Source organism: Heterodontus francisci, chromosome 32 (assembly GCF_036365525.1).
Source record: "Heterodontus francisci isolate sHetFra1 chromosome 32, sHetFra1.hap1, whole genome shotgun sequence".
NCBI lineage: Eukaryota > Metazoa > Chordata > Chondrichthyes > Heterodontiformes > Heterodontidae > Heterodontus > Heterodontus francisci.
The window spans coordinates 48772531-48795107 of NC_090402.1; the positions used below are offsets into that span (position 1 = coordinate 48772531).

The window sequence follows — 22577 nt, forward strand, 5'->3', positions numbered from 1 at the left end:
GTCAAAATGATGTAGGGCATCAGAAGAGTCACAGATGTAGGTGGGAAGAGACTGGACCAAGGGAGAAAAGATGGAGTCACGATAGGAAGAAGCAAGCTCAGTGGGCCAGGAACAGGCTGAAACGATGGGTCTGCCAGGACAGTCCTGTTCGTGGATTTTGGGAAGGAGGTAGAAGCGGGCTGTCCAGGGTTGCGGGACTATGAGGTGGGAAGCTGTAGAGGGAAGATCTCCAGAAGAGATGAGGTCAGTGACAGTCCTGTAGACAGTAGCTTGATGTTTGGTGGTGGGGTTATGGTCCAGGGGGAGGTAGGAGGAAGTGTCTGAGAGTTGGTACTCAGCCTCTGTAAGGTAGAGGTTGGTATGCCAGACAACGACACCAGATTTCAGATTTCCAGCATTTGCAGTATTTTGGTTTTAGTCACTAAAATAGATGATCTGTCATACAAAGAACAAAGAAAATTACAGCACAGGAACAGGCCCTTCGGCCCTCCAAGCCTGTGCCGATCCAGATCCTCTATCTCAACATGTTGCCTATTTTCTAAGGGTCTGTATCTCTTTGCTTCCTGCCCATTCATCTATCTGTCTAGATACATCTTAAAAGACGCTATCGTGCCCGCGTCTACCACCTCCGCTGGCAACGCGTTCCAGGCACCTACCACCCTCTACGTAAAGAACTTTCCACGCATATCCCCCCTAAACTTTTCCCCTCTCACTTTGAACTCGTGACCCCTAGTAATTGAATCCCCCACTCTGGGAAAAAGCTTCTTGCTATCCACCCTGTCTATACCTCTCATGATTTTGTACACCTTAATCAGGTCCCCCCTCAACCTCCGTCTTTCTAATGAAAATAATCCTAATCTACTCAACCTCTCTTCATAGCTAGCGCCCTCCATACCAGGCAACATGCTGGTGAACCTCCTCTGCACCCTCTCCAATGCATCTACATCCTTTTGGTAATGTGGCGACCAGAACTGCACGCAGTATTCCAAATGTGGCCGAACCAAAGTCTTATACAACTGTAACATGACCTGCCAACCCTTATACTCAATACCCCGTCCGATGAAGGAAAGCATGCCGTATGCCTTCTTGACCACTCTATTGACCTGCGTTGCCACCTTCAGGGAACAATGGACCTGAACACCCAAATCTCTCTGTACATCAATTTTCCCCAGGACTTTTCCATTTACTGTATAGCTCACTCTTGAATTGGATCTTCCAAAATGCATCACCTCGCATTTGCCCTGATTGAACTCCATCTGCCATTTCTCTGCCCAACTCTCCAATCTATCTATATTCTGCTGTATTCTCTGACAGTCCCCTTCACTATCTGCTACTCCACCAATCTTAGTGTCGTCTACAAACTTGCTAATCAGACCACCTATACTTTCCTCCAAATCATTTATGTATATCACAAACAACAGTGGTCCCAGCACGGATCCCTGTGGAACACCACTGGTCACACGTCTCCATTTTGAGAAACTCCCTTCCACTGCTACTCTCTGTCTCCTGTTGCCCAGCCAGTTCTTTATCCATCTAGCTAGTACACCCTGGACCCCATGCGACTTCACTTTCTCCATCAGTCTACCATGGGGAACCTTATCAAACGCCTTATTGAAGTCCATGTATATGACATCTACAGCCCTTCCCTCATCAATCAACTTTGTCACTTCCTCAAAGAATTCTATTAAGTTGGTAAGACATGACCTTCCCTGCACAAAACCATGTTGCCTATCACTGATAAGCCCATTTTCTTCCAAATGGGAATAGATCCTATCCCTCAGTATCTTCTCCAGCAGCTTCCCTACCACTGACGTCAGGCTCACCGGTCTATAATTACCTGGATTATCCCTGCTGCCCTTCTTAAACAAGGGGACAACATTAGCAATTCTCCAATCCTCCGGGACCTCACCCGTGTTTAAGGATGCTGCAAAGATATCTGTTAAGGCCCCAGCTATTTCCTCTCTCGCTTCCCTCAGTAACCTGGGATAGATCCCATCCGGACCTGGGGACTTGTCCACCTTAATGCCTTTTAGAATACCCAACACTTCCTCCCTCCTTATGCCGACTTGACCTAGAGTAATCAAACATCTGTCCCTAACCTCAACATCCGTCATGTCCCTCTCCTCGGTGAATACCGATGCAAAGTACTCGTTTAGAATCTCACCCATTTTCTCTGACTCCACGCATAACTTTCCTCCTTTGTCCTTGAGTGGGCCAATCCTTTCTCTAGTTACCCTCTTGCTCCTTATATTTGAATAAAAGACTTTGGGATTTTCCTTAACCCTGTTTGCTGAAGATATTTCATGACCCCTTTTAGCCCTCTTAATTCCTCGTTTCAGATTGGTTCTACATTCCCGATATTCTTTCAAAGCTTCGTCTTTCTTCAGCCTCCTAGATCTTATGTATGCTTCTTTTTTCCTCTTAGCTAGTCTCACAATTTCACCTGTCATCCATGGTTCCCTAATCTTGCCATTTCTATCCCTCATTTTCACAGGAACATGTCTCTCCTGCACGCTAATCAACCTCTCTTTAAAAGCCTCCCACATATCAAATGTGGATTTACCTTCAAACAGCTGCTCCCAATCTACATTCCCCAGCTCCTGCCGAATTTTGGTATAGTTGGCCTTCCCCCAATTTAGCACTCTTCCTTTAGGACTCATTGCTGTTTGTGGGACCTTGCTGTGTGAAAATTGACTGCTGCGTTTCCTAAATTACAACAGTGACTACATTTGAAAAGTATTTCATTGGTTACAAAGCACTTTGGGACATCCTGAGGTTGTGAAAGATGCTGTAGAAATGCAAATCTTTCTTTCATTCTGGATATGCAGCTGAGCTTTCAGTAGTGTACTTCAGGAAAGCAAAGAAGAAAACATTTCTGTTCATTATTTTTTAGTAATCTGAACAATCTTTTGCCCCCTTAGGATTTCTCTCCCGTATTTGATAAGTGATTGGGCATCACAGCTTCAGCTCTTAAGTTTCAATCATATACATTTTTCAAAAGGTGAACAAGTAAATGACGAGCAGAGTTATAATACATGTATATATTTACAGTAGCATTCCTAGCCACTACTCAAAAGAAGATCAATAAAACATTGTACTCTAATGCTAAACAGTTTTTCTAGAATACTGTTATATCCATAGTCCTTCTTTTGTTCTTGTAGTTCTTACTACCTCAAGAGTTGATTCTGGCTTACACTGTTCTCTCGAGAACTCCAAATTACATCAGACATTTGAACAACTACAATTCCCTAAATATCCCTGGAGATAGCAATCAGGACTTCCTGGATTTGAATAACTATGAATCACATTCAAATATAACCAGCTGTCTAACTGAATAGATGGTGTTCAATGTGGGGAAGTTTGGGGGTAGCCACTTTAGACCTAAGTAAGATGGATCAGTGTATTTTCTAAATGGTCTTAAGCTAGGCACTCTGGAGGAGCAGAAAGCTTCAGAGGTCCAAGCACAATTATCACGAAAAGCTAGTGGGCAATTACACAAAATAATTTCAAGGTCAGTGGAATGTAGACCTTTAACTCGAGGGGGCTGAAATATAAAGGGGTGGAAATAATGTTACAGTTATTTAAAGCTCTGGCGCGACCCCCTCCGGAGTATGGCATTCAGCTCTGGGCATCACACCTCAGGAAGGATATATTGGCTTTGGAGGAAGTGCGACACAGATTTACCAGAATGATACTGGGGCTAAAAAAGGTTAAATTATGAGAACATGTTGATTTGATTAGTCTTGCATTCCCTTGCATATCCAAGATTAAGAGGTGATCCAGTTGAGGTGTTTAAGAAGATTAAGGGTTATAGAGAAAAGCTGGGGGAGTTAGGAACAAAGGGGGCCTTAGCTTGGACTGTTCAGGGGTGATTTCAGAGAAGCATTTCTTCATACAAAGGGCAGTGGAAATCTGGAACCCACTCCCCCAAAAAGCTATTGAGGCTAGGGGTCAATTGAAAATTTCAAAACGGAGATTGATCTATTTTTATTAGGAATGGACATTAAGGGTTATGGAACCAAAGTGGGTAGATGAAATTAAGATACTAAGCATCTACAATTTAACTGAGTAGTGGAACAGGTTTGAGGGGCTGAATGGCATACTCCTGTTCCTATGTTGCTGTGTTTGGAAACAAGCTTCCTTTCTTTAGCTTGGAGGTGGCAGGAGACAGGTGGCAGCCCAGGGACCTGGAACTCACTGGGTGGCATCCTATAGATGAGTCAATCAGCATCACTAAAATAGATTATCTGCTCTTTTATCTCATTGCTGTCTGTAGGATTCTGCTGTACTCAAAATTGGTGGCTGAGTTTCCCTATAATACAATAGTGTCTACACTTCAAAAAAGTACTTCATTGGCTGTGAAGGCATTTTGGATCTCTTGAGGTTATGAAAGGCCCTATATAAATGCAAGTCTTTCTTTTACATATCTAGGTAACTCTTGGAGCAACTATCAGGGGCAACTGAATTAAATAAAGGTTCTTTGAAATTATTCCATACACACATTGTGTTTATGAGATGTCAAACATAATGCTGAAACAGAAAGCATTGTAGGCAAAGAAAGAAAGCTCTTTTTCCAAAGTTATAAACTGCAGCTTGTTTGTTATGCTGCTAAGCAACTGGTGTAGACTGCTTGCAAAATTAAATAACATGTATATATCTATATATAGATATACATATGTGTGTGTGTGTGTGTGTGCATAAGAAAACAAAGAAAGCCTTGCATTTATAAAGAATCTTTTACAACTTTAGAATGTTCCAAAATGCTTTTACAGCCAATGAAGTACTTTTGAAGCATATTTGCTGTTGTAATGTAAGAAAATGCAGCAGCTAATTTGCGCACTGCAAGGTCCCACAAACAGCAATGTGATAATAACCAGAGAATCTGTTTTAGTGAAGTTGATTGAAGGCTAAATATTGGCCAGGACACCAGGGAGAACTCCCCTGCTCTTCCTCAAATAGTGCTTTGGGATTTCTTCTGTCCACCTGAGCGGATAGACAGGCCCTTGGTTTAATTCCCCATCCCAAAGACAACATCTAGAAACATAGGAGCAGGAGTAAAAACAGACATCAGAACTGATGAAAAGTCACAGACCTGAAATGTTAACTCTGTTTCTCTCTCCACAGATGCTACTAGACCTGCTGAGTATTTCCAGCACTTTTTGTTTTTATTTCAGATTTCCAGCATCTGCAATATTTTGCTTTTGTTGGAACAGGAAGAGGCAATTTAACCCCAGTAACCTGTTCCCCCATTCAATAAGGTCTGCAACCTAACTCCACCTTTGCCCTATATCCTTTAATAGCTTTGGTTAACAAAAATCTATCAGTCTCAGATTTAAAATTCGCAATCAATCTAGCATCAATTACCATTTACAGAAGAGTTCCAAACTTCCACCACCCTTTGTGTGTTTCCTAATTTCACTGTGAGAAGGTCTGGCTCTACTTTTTAGACTATGCCTCCCGAGTGCTAAACTTCCTAACCAATGGAAATAGTTTCTCTCTATCTACCCTATCTGTTCCCCTTAATATCTTGAAAACTTCAATTAAATCACCCCTTAACCTACTAAATTCCAGGAAATACAACCCCAGTGTGTGTAATCTATCTTCATAATTTAACCCTTAGAGTGTGTGCATCATTCTAGTAAATCTAAGCTGCACTCCCTCCGAGGCCAATATATCCTTCCTCAGGTGTGGTGCCCAGGACTTCTCACAGTATTCCAGGTGTGGTCTAATCAGGGCTTTGTATAGCTGAAGCATGACTTCTACCCTCTTGTATTCTAATCCTCTAGAAATATAAGGCCAGCATTCCATAGCCTTTTTGATTATTTTCTGCACTTGTTCATGACATTTTAATGATTGATCTATGTTCCTGGACCCCAAGTCTATTTAGACTTCCATTGTTTCTAGCTTTTCCTTGTTTATAAAGTACTCTATACTATTCTTTTAATGTCTAAAGTGAATAACTTCAGATTTGCCGACATTGAAATCCATTTGCCACAGTTTTGCCCATTCACTTAGAGTCATAGAACTGGCACAGCACAGAAGGAGGCCATTCGGCCTATCGAGTCCATGCCAGCTCTCTACAGGAGCAGCTCAGCTAGTCCCACTTCCATGCCTTTCTCTGTAGCCCTGCAATCTATCAATAACTCTTTGTAATTTTATGCTTCCATCTACACTACTTATAATGCCACTATCTTTGTGTCCAACAGTGCTGTATTCCCTCAGTACTGCACTAGAATGTCAATTTGGAAATTGTGCCTGCAACCTCCTGACTCAGAGGTGGGAGTTCTACCAAATAAGCCATGGCTGATGCTGGAAAACAAACCAAAACACCCAGGAATACCATTAAACCCAAAGACTTGATACCTTTTGCCACTAATGTTGGGAAGGTAGGAGAATGGTCACTGGCTTCCATTTAATTTTCTTTACTTCAAAGCCTCTTGGGTCTTAGTTCTCTCCATCTAAATGGTATTTTTCAGCATCAACCACATCACTGTACATAACATTTACAGACAGAAATAGGCCATTTGGCACAACTGGTCTGTGCTGGTGTTTCTGCTCCACACGAGCCTCTTCCCACCCTTCTTCATCTAATCCCATAACATATCCTACTATCCTTTTTTACCTAGTATTCTTATCCAGCCTTGCCTTAAATGCATCTATGTTATTCACCTCAACTACTCCTTATGGTAGTGAGTTCCACATTCTAACTATTCTCTGGTTTCTCCTGAATTCCCTATTTGATTTATTAGTAACTAGCTTATATATAGGAGCAGGAGTAGACCATATGGCCCAAGTGGGCCTGAGCTTTACACCAGCACAGGGTTAAACACTGGCCGGATATTGGTAGAAGCCATAGTGTGTGAGGGAAGACACAAAGTGACGCTCACGTACTTCTCACAGAGGATGCTCACACGTGTCCCCGCCACTTTCAGGAAGGGAGGAACAGCCTAAATGAGCCTTATCCTGGGTCATTCCAGGGCACCTCTAAACAGCAGTTGGAGAGTGGGGAGAATAACGTCATTACTATATGTTATGATAACTGGCTATAAATGGGATTAATTCCATTCTATTAACAACCCAACAAAACTAATCATGATGGCAAGATTATTATTTTATACTTGGCAGTATGGTGTCAAAACCACAGGTAATTAAGAAATAGATCCTACATCTATAGAGCTTTTTGACAGTACCATCTGGACCATCACAATGGGGGCATCAACCTGAGAATATAGGCTGTGTGCATGATAACAGAAAGAAAGAAGAACTTGCAATTATAGAGCACCTTTCACAACCTCAGAGTGTCCCAAAACATTTCACAGTCAATTAAGTAATTTTTGAAGTGTAGCCACTGTTGTAATGTAAAAAAAAGCTGCAGTCAATTTGCGCACAGCAAGCTCTCACATACATCAATGTAATGATGATCAGATAATCTGTTCTTGTGATGCTGGTTGAGGGATACATATTGACCAGGACACCAAGGAGCACTCCCCTGCTCTTATTGAAATAGTGCACTGTTTAAAGTCTAAGTAAAGATGGAGTGCCTTATGAGATACTCACAATCTACAGTTGCCACTGGCAGCTCAGCAGTTCTCCTATTCTTGTCCAGGTCAGACTTCCCTTCCTGATGCTGTTCCACTGGGAACTGTTCCACACTGTGGGAAGTGAATGCTGCACCACACTGAGACTGCCTTTCCCATGTGAGGACAGGGGTGTTTGTCTGCCCTTGTACTGAGTTGCACACTCCCCTCAGAAGTATCAGGCAATGCAGCAGCACTCCCATAGGCGTGTCCAACACACAAACACACACACACATACACACACATACATAAGCTGTAAAAGACTCTTTGTTCCCATACAATTTCCTCATGGGTTATTCAGTTGAAATCTGAGGAGCTTTTATTAAATGAGGAGTTTTAAGCTCTGGCCTTTGCTAGGCAAATTTTTCTGCTATTGGGGTGGAGCGGTGAGCAATTTTAACTAACCCACCCATTGGGAAACTGACAGGATCGGGTGCAGCACTGCTTCTACGCCCTGCTCGATTTTACTCTGAATAAAAGAGTACTATTGGATGGGGTATAAAACCGACGTTCCACCCAATCCTGTGGGTTTCTTGCCTGATGAATTAGGTTAGAGTGATCCCCCTACCAGAGTTGCAACTCAATCACTTCAGAGCAAAGCTGGGCCCCCTTTTGAGGGAAGTTCTGAAACGCCGCAGGAGAAAATCTCTGAAAGTTTTACATTTTACAGAGATTATGTTTCACTGAATCTTAGATCCATATTTCTTTTGATCTATGGTGCTATTGTGCTCCTGAAGATTGAATCATTCACACCACAGAATGTGGCCTGAGAGGGAGAACTGCATGGGTTGGCTGTGCTCTGTTCTATACGTATCACAGAATGTGAAAAATTCCCAGGGAGAATTAGGCTTCCTCCTCTCACTGAACATTGCCACAAACATTCTATTTTCTTCCGTTAACTGTTTCTATTTTCAAGGATATTTTTCTTTCCTAACTTGTTTGAAAGGGAATCTGAGGACATATGTTGTGAAATGATCCCCTGCTCAGTTAGACCTCTAAGAAGATTAGAATCAGACAGATTCACAGAGAAAGAAACACATCTTCTATCCTTAGGCATTGTTGCAAACCTCTGGAGCTTGGCTGAGGCTGCAGGAAACCTCTACTGGTGCTCTGAGGCTCCTCAAAATAGCCCTTGTCCAATGTACCCTGGACAAGCGACGCTGAAAAAGCTTTGTTTCTGATAGACTGCTCTCTCTCCTCCAGCCTCCAATCTCTTTCACTGGTCACTACAAACTTTCTTTTCTTTAGTTTATCAGCAGTACCATGGTAATTCCTCCTGGCCTTGTTTCTTCTAATCTCCAAATGTCTCACCCTGTGCATTCACCTTTATTTCTGCATCATCACCATATCTAAATCAGGACTCTTAGTACAGCCTCTTCCTCTGATCAGTTCTTTTCCAGATTTCAAAACGGTGGAATTCCTTACTTTCCTCAGCTTAGTTACTTCTGCAATCTACAGAGATTTAAAACCCAAGATTGATGCATCTGATTAGTATTTTCTGATTTGTCTCTGCTCTCATTTTGACTTGCAACACGCACCATGGCTCTTCACCTTGGTTTCTCAATAGAAAAAATTTTTCAGTATTCATCTGACAATTGCAGGGACTTGCTGAGTTGCCTCTGCAGAGACCAGCATGGAAAAGATGGGCCGAATGGCCTCACTTTGTGCTGTAACCATCCTATGATTCTATTCTACATATGGTGTCAGCTGTGGCTCAGTGAGTCACAAGATTGTGGCACTCAGAGACTTGAGCACATAATCTAGGCTGACACTACACTGCAGTATTAAGGGAGTGCTCCACTGTCGGAGATGCTGCCTTGTGGAAGAAGTGTTAAAACAAGGCCCTATCTGCTCTCTCAGGTGGATGTAAAAAATCCCATGGCACCATTTCAAATCAGAGCAGGGGAGTTCCCCCCAGTGTCCTGGCCAATATTTATCTCACAATCAATATTGCTAAGAACAGATTATCTGTTTGTGGGAGCTTGCTGTGCGCAAACTGGCTGCTACATTTATTTATTATATTTATTTAGAGATACAGCACTGAAACAGGCCCTTCGGCCCACCGAGTCTGTGCCGACCAACAACCACCCATTTATACTAATCCTACATTAATCCCATATTCCTACCACATACCCATCTTCCCTCAATTCCCCTACCACCTACCTATACTAGGGGCAATTTATAATGGCCAATTTACCTATCAACCTGCAAGTCTTTGGCTGTGGGAGGAATCCGGAGCACCCGGTGAAAACCCACACGGTCACAGGGAGAACTTGCAAACTCTCCCTATGTTTCCTACATTACAACAGTGACTATGCTTCAAAAATATTCCATTGGCTGTAAAGTGCTTTGAGACATCCTGAAGTATGGAAAGGTGCTACATAAATGCAAGTCTTTCTTTACAACTGATTTTTAATAAGGTATTTATATATAAAATGTTTTCTAAAAGTGGAGGATAGCAGGTCAGGATTGGAAATAAAGCCATAAAGGTGAATGAATATTCTGGAGCTTTGTTTGATTGCCTTTGGCCACTAACTGGATAGTTATATAGAACTCAGAAGATGAAATAGATGGAAGTAGGGTCTATGATACACGGCCTGTAGACAAAACAGATTCGAAGGTGGAATGGTTCTTTTTTGACTCATGTTTTTATGTATTTTTATTAGGCATTCAGATAACACATTTCTGTGCAACAGACTGTGTAAGTACTATGGAGTCAGCTTGGTTTTCACCTTGAGTTTTTTTTATTAACCCCAGTTCTAGGTTTATGCTGCTGAATGTGTACACAGTGTTCAGCTTATTACTGAACAGCATTAAGAATTAACACATTGTTGTAAGTGCCGTCTTTGGAACAGACATAAACCAACACCCTATCTGCCTGACAGGTGGACATAAGAAACCTCATGGCCATCTTTGAAGAAGAGCAGGGGAGTTCTCTTGGTGTCCTGGCCAACATTTATCCTTCAGCCAACACCATCAGAAACAAATAATCTGGTCATTAACTCCATTGTTGTTTGAGGAACTTGGCTGCTGTATTTCTTTACATAACAATGACTACACTTCAAAAATAAATTTATTGGCTGTGAAAAACTTTGGGAATTATAAGGACATGAAAGGCTCTATATGAAAGCAAGTTTTCTTTCTGTAATGCACAAGTAGGCTATTGAGTCACAGACTTAATTTATTCCGCCACAGTATAGTGAAGCCCTACACAGCTGAACGTCCTACTTGAATCAAGTATGAACAGATCGTTCGTGCAATGCTTGTGTGTTCATTTGTGTGCTTGTGTGTCTGCCTGCATGTAGGCAAGCATACATGTGTGTGTGTGCAGGTATGTGTGTGCAATCTACTGGTGTGTGTGTGTGCACATGTATGTGCATGCTTTCAAGTGTGTGTGTGTGCAAGTGTGCATATGCACATGCTGATGAAGACAGAATCAGATCCAGTTCCATTGCTTCCTCTGTTAAATAGCCCACTGACAGAGGCTCATAGGAAACACAGCAACCAATTTGCGCATAGCAAGGTCCCATAAACAGCAATATGAAAATGACCAGATTTTTTTTGCGGTGTTGATTGAGGAATAAATATTGGCCAGAACACTAGGGAGAACGTCCATGCTCTTCTTCAAAATAGTGCTACAGAATCTTTCACATCCACTTGAGAGAGCAGAAAGGATTGCAAGTTAACATTCCACCTGAAACGCAGCACAGCACTCCCTTTGTATTGCATTGCAATGTCAGTCTAGATTTTTGTGCTCAAGTGACCAAAGCAGGACTTGAAACTATAATCGCTAACTCAGAGGTAAGACTGCTACCAACTGAGCTGTGGCTGACAGTAGAGACAGAATGGTGAAAATTAGTGAGAAAGGAAAAAGTTACAGTGAGGTGTGCAGTATATCTATTTCCTCCTCCTGTGAATGAGTTGGCAAAAAGTTGCCAGCCATAAATTGCAGATCAACGCAGAGAAATATTAAAATGTGCAAGCCACAAAGATTTTAAACACATATTATTAATATCCAGGGTGCAAATACAGTTCCATTCCAATTCAAATGTTCTCTTCTTGATGGTGATTTGTATCAACTGGGCAGGTATGGATTCCTGCACTGCTCCCCATTGCTGTTCCTGGTATAATATTTTCTACTTCTTGAGAATTGCTGAAAATAGAGACGTGTTATCGAAGTTTTTCGTCTTGCACTCATCAGGACAATATGCAAGAATAACCAATGTAAGGAAAAACAACAACTTATACTGCATGAGAAGGGAGTGCTGATTGTTTGGCAAGTGAACTCTGATTGGTAGAGGCATTGCCATGGAGAATGCACCAGTTTACAGTGACTGACAGTTAACTGACAAGCTTTGTTTGAAATTTAAACCAGGCAACTTGACTCTGATTGGTCAAGGCATTGTTCTGAGGAATGAACCAGCGAATGGCTGTCACTTTGTTCAGCTGAAACAGGCGCAATGTGTGTACATGTTCTTTCTGTCTGCAAAGAACAGGGCCCTGTGTATGAATATATGTAGCTTCCAATATGCGCAAATGCACCACACTGCGAGCTCTACTGACAATTTAAACTGGTTGTCAGCGTAATTCTTAGCACACTGCGGATTATTTAGCAAATGTTGTCCAATTGCGGAATCACATCTAATGTTGGACACTGTGTTTTGAGTTTTGCGAGCACGGACTGGTTGGGTACAGCCTGTACCATTCCCATTGCAAACACGGGAGGGACATGATTGGACCGAAATTTGCCCTCAAAAGTGTCCAGTCTACCTTTCAAACAAAGCTTGGCAGTTAACTGTCAGTCACCGTAAACTGGTGCATTCTCCATGGCAATGCCTCTACTAATCAGAGTTCACTTGCCAAACAATCAGCACTCTCTTCTTATGCAGTATAAGTTGTTGTTTTCCCTTACATTGGTTATTCTTGCGTATTGTCCTGATGAGTGCAAGACGAAAAGCTTCGACAACATGTCTCTATTTTCAGCAATTCTCATTTTCTACTTCCTTCCCTCTCAGATAAGCACTCGACTTCCACGTGATGTTAGCAATGTCCGCAGTGGTGGACCCACAGCTATGCCCAACTGTCCTGTGATGTATCTTGCACCGACCAATGCTCCATCAAGCCTGCCACATAATGTTAAGGGCAACTTCCAAATGTCGTGACCCCTATTTTTCTACCTCCACAACCCCAAAGAAAATGAAAAAGCCCCAATTCCTGAAGATTACTGTCTTTAAACTAAGTATCAATCTAGTGCCCCATCTCTGTACCTTTTCTATTGCCTCATTATGTGAGGGAACCAGACTGGGCACAGTTCCCTAGATGGGCTTTAGCCAAGGCCTAGTATAGAGACCGTATGGAATTTCCTTGTCTTCTATTTAATTGACATGACATTGATCATTGCCCTTCAAAGATCTATGTACTATAATACCAAAATCTTTTTCCTGCTCCAGAGTCTTAAGAATGCAACCCTGCATGGAGCACACGTTTGCCATTAGCCATACCCACATGCATCTTACCATAGCTATCTATACTAAAAGGCATCTGTTATACGCTGGTCCATTCTCCACATCTAGATGTGTTTGTAATCTATTTTCCTCATTTAAGGTCCTTGCACCCACACAACTCTTTGCATCATCTCTGAACTCTCAATGTCTTTACCAAGGTTACTGATAAAGAAGGGGAAGAGCAACAGTCCCCACATCGATCCCTGCGGATTTTCACTAGTAATCTATCCCCACATAGGGCCACCATGATTAATAATAAGCTTCTGTCTTCAAAAAAGCAACCAGTTTCTTACCCCAGCCTAAATCTGCCAACCAATCCGACATGACTCAACCTTGCTTCGAAACTTATTGTGTGGCACCTTGTTATAGGCTTTTGGAAAATCAAGTTACAAAAGTTGATACCTACACTCATCAACTTGGAGACTTCCTCGGAAAATTCAACCAGGTTAGTGAAGCAGGATCTTCTCTGCCAGAAGTCATGTTGAGATTCTCTACTAACTCTAGACTCTGTCTAGATGGTCATTCATTGTATCTCTAATGATCCTTTCTAGTAACTTGTTTATAATTGGAAGTTAAACTAATAAGCCTATGAGTTCCTGGTTCAGATCTGTTGCCCTTTTTAAATGTTGGCACCACATGGGGCTCTCTCCAGTCCCAGGAACAATCCCAGTGGCTTGTTCAATATATGAGCAGGGAGCTCGCAGAGCACAGCCCCCTTTTCTTTGAGTACCCTTGGGTGAATGCTGACAGGGCCAGCAGCCCAATTTGATTCCTTAATCTATCAAGGACCTATTGTTCCACCAAATTCCACCCTGAGTAATCCTTCAGTAGCCCTACATGCCCTTAATGGGCTTCAGAACCCTAACACAGCTGAACACGCCCTTGCTATTTTGGCCACAGTTACTTTCCTCTCAAGTGTCTTGCTGCAGCATCAGCAGAATTTTCCCATTTCAGTGGTGTGCTCCTGCTGGTTGCAGGGGGCTGGGGGGTAGTGGGAGGTGCACCAGGAGCCTGTCCTCGTGATGTGCTGACATAAGAACCTCTGACCTCAGTCCTGTGTGGCCCAGTCAGTGGGAAATGTGCTTTCTTCAGGAGTTCCGCACATGGGTTGCCGTCATTTCTCACCACAGGGATTCATTCGATTGCCCTGTTTTGGGTCTGGGCGGGAAGTGGAAGAGGCAATTCTTACAGAGAGAAATGCAAGTCTCTGACACTCTGACACTCACAGACAATAAAAGCAAAATTGGGACTTGCAGCTCAATTCAACTGGAATTTGAGATCGGGAACTCAGCGGGGGCCTGGTGGCATTCCTTTGTCATGTCAATCCACGTCACCAAATAGATTATCTGGGCATTTACCTTGCTGCTGTTTGGCTGCTGTGTTTCTCTACATTACAAAAGTAACTACACTTCTAAAGGACTTTCTTGGCTGTAAAGCACTTTGGGATATAGGAACAGGAAAAGGTCATTCAGCCCCTCAAGCCTGTTCCACCATTCAGTTAGATCATAGCTGATCTGTATCTTTACTCTATTTACCCACCTTGATTCCGTGTTGGTATAGGCCATCAGCAGCAGCAGAATTATATTCAACCATAATCTGTAACCTCATGACCTGGCATATCCCTCACTCCCATTACCATCAAGCCAGGGATTCAACACTGGTTCAATGAAGAGTGCAGGACAGCATGCCAAGAGCAGCACCAGATATACCTAAAAACCAGGTGCCAACCTGGTGAAGCTACAACACAGGACGGCAAGCATGCTAAACAGCAGAAGCAGCACACGACAGAGCTAAACAATCCCAGAACCAATGGTTCAGATCAAAACACTGCAGTCCTGCCACATCCAGTCATGAATGGAGGTGGAGAATTAACTGTAGAAGGAGGTTCCACAAACATTCCCATCCTCAATGATGGGGGAGCCCAGCACATCAGTGCAAAAGATAAGGCTGAAGCATTTGCAGCGATCTTCAGCCAGAAGTGCCGAGTGGGTGGTCAATCTCAGCCTCTTCCTGAAGTCCTAGCATCACAGATGCCACTCTTCAACCAATTTGATTCACTCGATGTGATATCAAGAAATGGCTGAAAGCACAGGATACAGCAAAGGCTATAGGCCCTGACAATAACCTGCTGTAGTACTGAAGACTTGTGCTCCCGAACTAGCCATTCCCTTAGCAAAGCAGTTCCAGTACAGCTACAACACTGGCACCTACCCAACAATATGGAAAATTGCCCATGTACTGGCCACAAAAAGCAGGACAAATCCAATCTGACCTATTACTGCTCATTAGTCTACTCTCAATCATCACCAAAGTGATGCAAGGTGTCATTGACAGTGCTATCAAGAGACACTCACTCAGCAATAACCTGCTCGCTGATGCTCAGTTTGATTTCTGCCAGGACCACTCGGCTCCAGCCTTGGTTCAAACATGGACAAAAGAGCTGATTTTAAGAGGTGAAGTGAGAGTGACTGCCCTTGACATCAAGGCAGCATTTGACCAAGTATGGCATCAAGGAGCCCGAGCAAAATTGAAGTCATGGGAATCAGGGGAAAACTGTCCACTGGTTGGAGTCATACCTGGCACAAAGGAAGATGGTTGTGGTTGTTGGAGGCCAAACCTCTCAGCCCTAGGATATCACTACAGGAGTTCTTCATGCTAGTGTCCTAGGCCCAATCATCTTCAGTTGCTTCATCAATGACCTTCCCTCCATCATAAGGTCAGAAGTGGTAATGTTCACTGATGATTGCACAGTGTTCAGTACCATTCACAACTCCTCAGATACTGAAGCAGTCCATGCCCACACACAGTAAGACTTGGACAACATTCAGGCTTGGCCTGATAAGTGGCAAGTAATATTCACACCACACAGGCTCCAGGCAATGACCATTTCCAACAAGAGAGAATCTAACCATCTCCCCTTGGTGTTCAATGTCATTAGCACTACCAAATCCCCCACTATCAACGTCCTGGGGGTCACCATTGATTAGAAACTTAACTGGACCAGCCATATAAATATTGTGGCTACACGAGCAGGTCAGAGGCTGGGAATTCTGTGGTAAGTAACTCAGCATTTATTGCCCTTGAGAAGGTGGTGGTGAGCTGCCTGCTTGAACCACTGCAGTCCATGTGGGCTAGGTACACCCACAGTGCTATTAGGAAGGGAGTATTGACTTCTTAGCAGTTTGATACAACTGAGTGGCTTGCTAGGCCATTCAGAGGGCATTTAATAGTCAACCATATAGCTGTGGGTCTGAAGTCACATGTAGGCCAGATCAGATAAGGACAACAGATTTCCTTCCCTAAAGGACATTAGTGAACCAGATGGGTTTTTACAACAATCAACATTGATGGTTTCATGGTCATCATTAGACTAGCTTTTAATTCCAGGTTCATTAATTGAATTCAAATTCCACCTTCTGCTCTGGGTTATTAGTCCAGTGACAATACCACTACGCCATCGCCTGCTCCCTCCTGCCAAACTGCGTACATATCCATCTGTCTCCTGCCTCCCTACCTAAGTCGATAGGCTGACTCCAAATCCATGCGCTCTCATTTTTATTAACAGTTTCTTATGTAGAACTTAGTTGAATAGTCCATATACATAACATCTATAGACACTTGCTTATTTACTATGTTTGTTAGCGCCTCAAAAAATTAAACTAAGTTCATTGTATATGAGTTACCCATTACAAATCCATACTGACTCTCTGATCAGCTCATATTTGTCCAAATCAGTCACTGTGACCCTAGAAACAGATTCTAGTAACTTCACCACATCTAATGTTAGACTAATAGACCTATAATTTCCCTATAGTCATAGTTGCTCCAACCCTGCACAGCCCGCTTCTACCTCCTTCCCAAGTTCCACAAACAGGACTGCCCTGGTAGAACCATCGTTTCAGCTGGTTTCTGCCCCACTGAACTGATTTCTTTCTATCTCAACTCCATTTTTTTCTCCCCTTGTCCAGTCTCTTCCCGCCTTTTCTGATGCTCTCTGTCACTTTAACAGTTTCCAGTTTCCTGGCCCTAACCATCTCCTTTTCACCATGGACATCCAATCACTACACCTCCATCAGCTACCAGGACAGTATGAGGGTTCCACTTCTTCCTTGAATGGAACCCCAACCAATCCCCATCCACCACCATCCTCCTCTGCCTGGTTGAACTTGTTCTCACATGTACAACTTCTCCTTTAACTCCACTCACTTCCTCCAAATAAAAGGTGTTGCTATGGGAACCCACATGAGTGCTGTGTCTTCCTTTTTGTGGGATATGTGGAACATTCTTGTTTCCAGTCCTACTCAGGTCCCCTCGAGCACCTCTTTTTCTGGTACAATGATGAATGTATCAATGCCATTTCCTGCTTTCACCTGAACGGGAAAATGTCATCAACTTGCTTCCAATTTCCATCTATCCCTTGCCTTCACATGGTCCATCTCCAACTCTTCCCTTCCCTTACTCTATTGCTCTGTCTCCATTTCTGGGAATAAACTATCCGCCAATATTCATTATAAGTCCATTGACTCCCACAGCTACCTTGACTATACTTTCTCACACCATGCTTCCTGTAAGGACTCTATTCCATTCTTGCAATTTTTTTGTCTCCAACGCATCTGTTCTGATGAAGAAACTTTCTATACTAGTGCTTCCAATATGTCTTCCTTTTTCCTCAACAAAGAATTTCCACCCACCATCATTTACAGGGTCCTCAACTGTGTCCATTCCATTTCACTCACTTCTGCTCTCATCCCTTCCCCTCCCTCCCAGAAACATGATAGGGTTCCCCTTGTTCTCACCTTCCACCCCACCAACCTCTGTATTCATTGGATCATCCACTGACAGTTCCACCACCTCCAACATGATATCACGACCAAACACATTTCCCCCTCATCTTTAGTATTTCGAAGGGACTATTCCCTCTGCAGCACCCTAGTCTGCTCCTTAATCACCCGAAACACTTCTCATGGCACCTTTCAGTGCAAGCACAGGGGATGCAGCACTTGCCCTTTTACTTCCTTTCTCCTCACCATCCGAGGCCCCAAACACTCCTTCCAGATAAAACAGCGAATTACTTGTACTTATTTCAATTTAGTACACTGTATTCGCAGTGGTCTCTTCTGCACTGGGGAGATTAAAAGTAGATTGGGTGACTGCTTTTTCACAGACCTCCATTCAGTCTGCAAGCGTGACCCAGAGCTTCAGTTGCCTGTCATTTTAATTCTCCACCTTGCTCCCACTCTGACCTCTCTGTCCTCAGCCTCCTGCAGTGTTCCAATGAAGCTCAACATATGCTCAAGGAACAGGACCCCATCTTCCAACTGGCAGTTTACAACCTTCCAGACTCAACGTTGAGTTCAACAATTTCAGGCCAGGATCTCTGCCCCTATTTTGTTTATTTTTTCTTTGCTGGTTTTGGTTTCTCTCTTGATTTTTTTTTTGCTTTTGGATGGCAGTTGTTCACCATTCTACCATTCACATCTCCTCTACACACATTATTTGTTTCGTTACTGGCCCCATTACCACTCCCTTTGGCATTGCACCACCAACTCCTTTGTCATTTAATCTCTCTTACCTTCCACCCTATCACAGACCTTCCCTTTTGTTCTTTTCCCCACCCTCCCCTCTTTCACTTGCTTAAACCTGTTACATCTCTAACTTTCCCAGTTCTGATGAAAGGTCATCAATCTGAAATGTTAACTCTGTTTCTCTCTCCACAGATGCTGTCAGACCTGCTGAGATTTCCAGCATCCTTGGTATTTTGCTTTTGTGTTTCTATAATCTCCTACACTTAGTAAATATTGGAGTGACTTTGGCAGTAATCCAATCCAAGGGGATAACTCCTGAATCAGGAGAGTTTTGGAAGATCATTACTCACACATCAACAATTTGCTCACCTACTCTTTTTGATATCCATCAGGTCCTGGAGATTTGTTTATATTTAATCCCATGTGTTTCTCCAACACTATTTCTTTGAACTTATATTGAATGGAGTTAGTTCCTCCCTTGATTTATTGCTCGATTTCTTTGTATCCTGGTACTTTATCCTCATCCTCTATTGTAAAGATTGATACAAAGCCGTAATGTAAGTCTGCCATTTCCTGATTTCCAACTGCAATATCACCTGTGTCTGTCATTAAGGGGTCCACATTACTCTTAGCCATCCTCAATATCCCTTGCAAACTTTTTCTCATATTCCCTATTTGCAGCTCTTAGCACTTTTTTTTTGTTTCCATTTGCTGTTCTTTATCTCTCTCCTGGTCAGTGGGATTGCTACTTTTCTTTGCCTTTGTATAAGTCCTTTCTTTTAGTTTTATACTATATCTCGCTTCTCTTGTTAACCAGATCCTGCCCTTTAGGGGTATGTGTAGGTCTTGTATTCTACTACTGTTCATCTGTAGTTTTATCACACAATAGTTCTGCTCAGTCTACTGTGGTCAGTTTCTGCCTCATCTCTCCAAAGTCTGCCTTACTTTAATTTAAACTGTAGTTTGTGACTCACCCTGCTCCCTCTCCAACCTATTGAATATTATGGTCACTGTTGGTGGGTTTTCTCTTACTGTTAGATTATTGACTGATTCAAGCTCATAACTAAATCTAATATGGCCCGTTATCTTGTCAGTTCAAGAACATATTGCTCCAGAAAACAGTCTTGAATACATTAAGAAATTCACTGTCTTTGGGACTCAACCTGTTCCGTTTCCCCCAGTCTCCGTGAAATGTAAAGTCTCCCTCTCTAACTACGCTGCTTTTGCAACAGGCTTCTCTGATCTCCACGTGTATGTGTCCAACTACTCTGGCAGTCTACAAACAATTTCCACCAAAGTCTTAGATCCTTTTCTATTCCTCAATTCTACCCATAGTAATTCTACTGACTTCCCCTCTAATGCTGTAATTATGTCCCTTTGCTACTCCTCCTTTTCCAATGTCCCTGTCCTTTCTAAAGACCCTATAAACCAGGAATATTTACCTCCCAGTCATGCCTAAATTGCAGTCATATCTCAGCGATGGCACTACTTCATACCCTTTGCAACGAATTTGAGCGTCTTACCCACTTGTTCTATTTCTTACGTTACCCGCATAGAGACTGGGAGTTGTGAAAGACCTTATGTAAGTGAAGCTTAGACATCCATTGGATTTTTGGATGGAGTTTTGAATCTCTCATACCCAGAGGGATGACTTGAGTTCTGAGGTGTTTATTAACCCTTTAATTCTTCCCTCGGATCTCGAGCCCCATGCCTCTGCCATACCGTTTTAATCCTTCTCTTCACCACCCCCTTCCAGCCTTGGCTGCCTGGATTACTTCCATGTACCGTCGCAGTCCTGCCTCGGCCCCAGGGATCCGTTTGGGGGGAGCGATTGCGTTCAGAGCTGCCTTTTCCCCGGGCTCCGATCCAGCTGCTGACTCAGGGGAGTCAGTCCCGGCCGCTTGACCAGTTGCTAAGGAGGAGCTCGACGCTGCAGACTCGGACTGAGCGGCTGCTGAATGAAGGCGGTAACCAGGCGGACAAAGAGTCCAGTGCTTAGAAACAGACAGCAAACACACACACACACATTCGCAGAGAGGACAGAGAGGTCCCACAGCAAGGGCGAGAGACTCTTCCACCTGGACATATCTGTCAAGCACAAAGCGAGTGGCCAAACTCAGCATCAATCACACCTCTCTAAAGAAGCAGTTTATTACAGAGAGAAACACCAGTCTCTGGGGAAAAAAGGGCAACACCCAGGCTATATTGGAACTTTCCAGCTCAGAACCCTGTGGCGTGATATTCTTCCAACTTAATTGGAACTTGCAGTAGGAGCCTGCAAAATCTCCCCTGCTGAGGGCTGCAGAATGGAGCTGGTGGTCCCTGGTGATTCCTGAGCACATGGCTGTTCAGAGGGAGGAGACTGAGCTGCAGAGAACTATTTTTGAATGCCCAATTTGTTACTTTGTCTATGACAATGCCTCCAAGACACCATTGCTGCTGTCCTGTGGTCACACTTTCTGCATGGAATGCCTGGCGCGAATCTGCATCTTTATGAAACAGAATGACACTTTCCCGTGCCCGCTCTGCCGGACTGCCATCTCCATCCCACTGGGAGGAGTCCCCAAGCTAAACCCCGACCTGGAGATGATGTCCACCTTCCCCCCGGGGCTCCAAACCAGGCAGCAGGTTTGGTTGGAGGGGTCTCGGCTCTGCTGGCTGAAGAGGGATGAATACGAAGATACTGCAACTGTGGTGACATTACAACTATTGCCCCATCCCAACCCTGAACTCTCGAACCCATCACATCTGGTGGGTGTCCACCACACACCACAGATCTCAAGGTATTGGATTTTCTCCAGTAACTGCTGCTGGCTCAGTCTCCTGATAATGGCCGGATTTGTTATGATGTTTGGCATCATCTTCTTTCCCATCTACCTCATCAAAGGTCTATGAAGCACTTTATTCAGAATCTCTTCTCAATTTGCCTGTAGAGACAGAATTATAGTATTTTCCCCCCAAATTAAAGGTTATTGGATAATCAGCAAGAGTCATCAATGTGCCAGATGACAATTCATGTGGTAGGCTATAAATATGTTTCACACAGTTTGCCTTGCAAAGGTTCAGTTTGAGGCCCCTCCATTTTATAAGACAAAGGGCCATAATTTGCTGCGGCAGGACATCTAACAGCATCAGCCATTAGACATGCCCTTTCATGTTTAAGTTTTTGAATTCTTTGGGTGGCAAGTTGCTGAAAGTGCAAGCTGATAACATCACAGCGAGGGAAACAGGGCATCTGGGACCTGAGCGAACAGGGAAAGCAACTGTTCATCTCTGTAAGCAAATTGAAGGATTGTGAAATTAACAGTGCAGGGACTGAAAGGGAAATGGAAGTTAGAGTGGTTGAATGCAATGTCAAATCAGGTAAAGAGAAAAAAAAAGAGGGAAAGAGATTGGATTGGAGAGAGAAAAAAGAGACAAAGGAAAAGTAAAAGAAATGAAAATTTTACATTTTTAAAATCTCCAGCAGCAATTAGAACCTGAAGAAATGAGACGTAATGGTGACATTTCAGTGCCAGAGAGTTTGATTGGCAGTAATTAACAGCTATGTTATTAAAAGTATATATACTGGGACGTACAAGACTAAACGTCCTGCGGCTAGTTTGGTTCATGTCTACCACACAAATCCAGCATCTTTTAACAGTGAGGCAGCCAAGAAATGCCATTTTGGTGAAGCTATCAGTGGAGTGGGACAACTGGGACAGCAACTTTTGGACATTTAAGTTTAACCACGGATCTGCTCCTCACGTGAAATTGCTACACCATTTGCACATAAATTAGCCACACCTTTACTTGGACAGCAAATTATGGCCCAATGATTTTTATTGGGCCCTAACACTGTTCCTGACTTCACACTCTATCTGTGCTGGGGAGGGGGGGGGGGGGGGGGTGGGAGGTTTAACATTAAACATCCATACATTTATACATTTTGTAAATATCAGCTGTTTGTAATTTTGATATGATTATATTAA

At 43.2% G+C, this 22577-nt stretch overlaps 1 protein-coding gene across 1 annotated transcript in view; it reads right to left on the reverse strand.

Moving 5' to 3' along the window:
- The window catches only part of rnf224 (ring finger protein 224), a 47125-nt gene extending 26918 nt beyond the window's left edge, over nt 1-20207 (reverse strand). The window contains exon 1 of the mRNA XM_068011896.1: nt 20130-20207. The gene's annotated coding sequence lies outside the window, so the exon portion shown is untranslated. The remainder of the gene's footprint in view (nt 1-20129) is intronic.
- Between the last annotated feature and the right edge of the window lie 2370 nt (nt 20208-22577).